Source organism: Engraulis encrasicolus, unplaced genomic scaffold (genome assembly GCF_034702125.1).
Source record: "Engraulis encrasicolus isolate BLACKSEA-1 unplaced genomic scaffold, IST_EnEncr_1.0 scaffold_29_np1212, whole genome shotgun sequence".
Lineage (NCBI taxonomy): Eukaryota > Metazoa > Chordata > Actinopteri > Clupeiformes > Engraulidae > Engraulis > Engraulis encrasicolus.
Window position 1 is genome coordinate 142,501 of NW_026945588.1, and position 5,000 is coordinate 147,500.

Genomic DNA, 5,000 nt, shown 5'->3' on the forward strand with positions numbered 1-5,000 from the left:
ATACAGCTGAAACATATCCAGTAGATATGTGGGTCCCATTCCATTTAGTGATTTAAACACAAGTAGCATAGCCTTAAAATCAATTCTGTAGCTTACTGGGAGCCAATGCAGCGATCTTAAAATTGGAGTAATGTGGTCGAACTTCCTTGTCTTTGTAAGAACCCTTGCAGCTGCGTTTTGTACAAGTTGAAGCTGTTTAATGGTTTTATTGGGGGAGCCAGTAAAAAGACTGTTACAGTAATCAACTTTACTAGAAATAAAGGCATGTATTAGCTTCTCCAGATCATGTTTAGACATCAGGCCCCTAAATTTTTATGTGATAAAATGCAGACTTAGTAATAGCTTTCATGTGACTGTTGAAGTTTAGGTCACTGTCAATGAGGACCCCAAGATTTTTAACTGTTTCCCTTGCTTTCAGTCCCTTCGTTTCAAGGATAGTAGCAATCTTTTGTCTCTCCTCTCTTTTCCCAAATATAATTACTTCAGTTTTATCTGTGTTCAGCTGGAGGAAATTGTGAGACATCCATTTGTTAATTTGGTCCATGCAATGATAGAGTGATTCAAGGGGGGTATAGTCATTTGGGGACATAGATAAGTAGAGCTGGGTATCATCCGCATAGCTATGGTAATTTATGGAGTTATTCTCGATAATGTGTCCCAGTGGCAACATATACAGATTGAACAGTAGTGGTCCCAGAATGGAGCCCTGGGGGACCCCACAATCCAGAGACATTGGTGATGAAGTATGTCTTCCAATGGCGACAAAAAAACTTCTTTGTTGTAAGTACGATTTTAACCAGTCGATCACTATGCCCGTAAAGCCAACCCAGTGTTCCAGTCTATGTAGTAGTATAGAATGATTAACTGTATCGAAAGCAGAACTCAAATCAAGAAGTACCAAGACGGATGATTTGCCAGCATCAGAATTCAATCTTATGTCATTCATAACTTTAATAAGAGCTGTTTCAGTGCTGTGGTAGGCACGGAAACCTGATTGAAACTTATCAAAATAGCTATTAGACATTAGAAAAGCAGTTAATTGGTTAAAAACAATTTTCTCTATTATTTTACCCATGAATGGTAGATTGGATATGGGCCTATAGTTGTTTAGTACCAGTGCATCCAGGTTGTTCTTTTTCAGTAAGGGTTTCACAACTGCTTCTTTCAGACAGCCTGGGAATATGCCTGTTTGTAGTGAGGTGTTGATGATCTGAAGTACATCTGATGATATTAGATTTAAGATGGATTTGAAGAAGGCTGTTGGTAAAATATCTAAGTCAGATGTAGAGGAGCTAAGACTTTGTACCGTTCTATTAAGAATGTCCACATCAACTAAATGAAAATTTCTCATGAGGTTAGGATTTAACTTCACCATAGCAAGCTGGTCTGAATCTTGGGTCGGTTGCACATGTGTGAGTATGTTTGCACGTATTTTTTCAATCTTTCCTTTGAAAAAGGATGCGAACTCATTGCATTTGCTGACTGAGAGGAACTCAGAGGGCATTAGATTTGGGGGCCTTGCTAGCTTTTCCACAGTGCCAAACAGGACACGTGCATTATTAATATTTCTGTTAATTATGTCAGAGAAAAAAGATTGTCTAGCTTTAGAAATTTCTTGGTTGTATTTCGAGAGTGTGTGTTTATAGATTTGGTAGTGGACTTCAAGTTTGGATTTACGCCACTGTCTTTCAGCCCTCCTGCATTCTTGCTTTAGCAATATAACTGTGGGATTCTTTCTCCAAGGTGCTTTTTCACGTCCCACTGTTTTGATTTTTTCGGGGGCAATAACATCCATAATACGGGTCATCCTTGAATTAAAATTAACCATGAGATCATCTGCACTCTCTGAGGTTTGACTTTGGATCTCTGAAAGTGCTTGCTGAAAGAGTGAGGCTGTCTCACAGTTGATTATACGTTTTTTGACTGTAACAGATTCCCTTTGAACATGAGGGTACATAGAAACATCAGAAAAAATGCAGTAATGGTCAGAAAAGCCATAGTCTTTGACACTAGCACAAGCATTAAGGCCTTTTGTTATTATTAGGTCTAAAGTGTGACCTTGGTTGTGTGTTGGTCCTGTTACATGCTGTGTGAGGCTAAAAATGTCAATAAGACTTAAAAATTCCTTAGCATAGACATTCTCTAAGTCGTCCACGTAAAAATTAAAATCGCCTGCTATAAACAAGCTATCATAGTCCACACAAACATTCGACAACAGCTCACCAAATTCCTCTAAGAAGAGTGGTGCAGAAAGTCTTGGAGGTCTGTAAATAGTCAATAACAGTATGTCAGAAGAACATTTTAGAACTGCAGCTAAGTATTCAAAAGATGAAAATTCACCTAGTGATGTCTTTTGACATTGAAACAGTGCCTTGAAAATAATTGCTATCCCCCCTCCCTGTTTATTCTGCCTTTCTGTACTAATGAAATTAAAGTGTGACGGAGTTGCTTCTATAAGTGTGATAGAGCTAGTGGATTTTTCCAGCCATGTTTCAGTTAAAAATAAAAAATCAAGGTTGTGGGTACAGATAAACTCATTGACAACAAAAGGCTTGTTCCTTAGAGATCTACTATTCTGTAAAGCTAATTTAGCATTGAGCATTGGAGGCATTTCCACTGTGGTAGTGAGTTTTTTTGGGACAAGTCTGAGATTTCCCATGCTTGCCGTCTTGGGGGAATGTATGCGTGTCCTCAAGAGACCTCGTTTTGTTGTTAGAACTGGAATAAGATTGTCCACGGGTCCCCTTATCTGCTTATTTTCAAAACAACTGTTACTATGTGGGTAGGGACCCAGTTGATATCAGACTGTGCTTTCAACCATGTCATCCTCACTGATACTACTGTACTCCAGAGCACAGACAGGTGGTTGTGGGGCCTTGCCTTTTTTGGGTGCAGTCATGGATGGAAGTATCCTTTTAGATTTTGGGGTAGAATGAGGTTGACCTTGAGAAATATCCGCATAGGAGGCTTGGTAGGAATGTCTGGGGGTAGAAAAGGTAGATCTGGCATAGGGGAGTAGTCTCGCCATAGTTTCTGGAAATCTCAGTCTGGGAGATGAAGATGGTGTTTCGTCGTTCCGGGAAGGTTGTGATTCCATTGGTGATTGCATTTTGTCGCCGTTGCCAGGGCTTGCTGGTGGCTGCGTTTCGCCACATCTGGGGGTGAGTTTGGTTTTGAGGAAACCACATTTCCTATTTCCTGTGTGGACAGTCGCTTTTTGGCAGACCTGGGAGGTGGAATTGGTGATGCCAATGGCATTTTGCCAGTCCGACAAGGAGGTGAACACTTGATCTCCGGCGAGCGGCTTGCTGCCAGTTTCTGTGACAGATCTTCCAGCTGTTCCGAAAGCTGGTTCAGTTTGTGGCGAGTTCTGTGTGTTCCGTTGTTTTTCCACTTGAGCAGAGAGGGACTTGGCTACGTCATCTGTGTGTGTGCTTTCGCCAGTCTGTGGCTCAGTTTGCACACTTACAGGCACAGAGGGCTTGTTGAAATGCCCCTGTGTCTGAGTGGATACAGATACAGGCCGCTTATCAGCGCCCAAGGTCTCAATGCTGTAAACCAACTGGTCTGTCAGCACTTTGGCGCCGGTCCAACTCAGTTCTGCACTGTTTTTTTTTAAAAGTACAGTGCGTCTCCAGAAACGGTCGAAATTGTCAACAAAGCTGATACCGTTGGATCTGCATGTCCTTGACAGCCATGTGTTTAAGCAATTTAATCTCGAAAACGCAAAGTCGCGATAGCATGGTGCTGGTATTGGCCCGCTGATGAAGAATGGAATTTTCAGATCTTTTAGAGTTGAAAATAAGTCATTAAAATCCTTTTTGACAGTTATTTGCTCTTTGAACAGATCCGCTGCCCCACAGTGAACAACAAGGCGATCAATAGATCTGTGGTCAGACACCAATTGTGGGATACTGTCCTTGGTCTCACGTACGGATGCATGGGGCAGACAGGACACTTTAAAAGTTCCATTTCCGATATTTTTCACACTCAGATCACCAACAACAAGTGTTGTAGGAGAGGCAGGCAGCTGCCGTCTAACTTTGTTCTTGTTATTCCAATGCGGTGTACGTTCAGTTTTTATTCTGGGAGCAACTGGTTCCACTTGTTCAAGGCACTCAAATCGATTTTGAAGTTTTATGGGCTGCCCTGAAAAAGTTGGTCTGGCAGCAGCAGACCGCACTGGTGTTGAAGTTAGTATTTTATCTCTGTTTTTGGGTCGAGCCCCTTTGCTTTCCCAATAGTGAGTAGGCCTACTCACATTTTGCTTTGCGAAGCTTTTGCCAGGTGTTTCGTCCAGCGTCACAAATGTCACATCAGCCGGTCGTTGGTCTGCTTTTGCATTTGCGGCACCTGTTTCAGGACTTCCTTCAGTCTTTGATAGGCGATCACCCAGTAAGGATTCCAGGGCAGAAATCCGTTGTTCCAGCAGTATCCATTTTTTGGACTGTCGTTGTCGCATTTTGTTATTGTTTCAGCTCGGCAATTGTTTTGACTTCTAGGTTCTCTTGTGAAAAACACTAATGTATGAATAAAATCCTCTGTTGTTCTTCTCTAAACTTGTTAAAAACTGTGTATATGGCAAATAAAATCCAAGATATAGTGTGAAAAAAAAAGTAAAGAAATTGAAGTTAGGCAGGAGCAAAGCAGAAAAGCGACCTACTCGCTTGAGTAGGAGGAGCACACACACACACACACACACACACACACACACACACACACACATGAACTCAACCACCTTGCACTCTACCATTATATATTAACAGGAAACACCCTCCCACACACACAGACTCTCTCTCTCGCTCTCTCTCTCTCTCTCTCTCTCTCTCTCCTCTCAAAACTATGCAAGCACGGTAGTCACACAATATTGTGTGTGTGTGTTTGTGCGTGTGTGTGTGTGTATAATGTGTGTGTGTGTGTATAATGTGTGTTTGTGTGTATAATGTGTGTGTGTGTGTGTGTGTGTGTGTGTGTGTGTGTGTGTGTGTGTGTGTGTGTGT

General features: G+C 41.8%; 1 protein-coding gene across 1 annotated transcript in view; it reads left to right on the top strand.

Annotated features, from left to right (window-relative positions):
• pdxka (pyridoxal (pyridoxine, vitamin B6) kinase a) overlaps positions 1–5,000 on the top strand; it is a 29,457-nt gene that overhangs the window by 9,331 nt on the left and 15,126 nt on the right. The gene's annotated exons all lie outside the window — the stretch shown is intronic.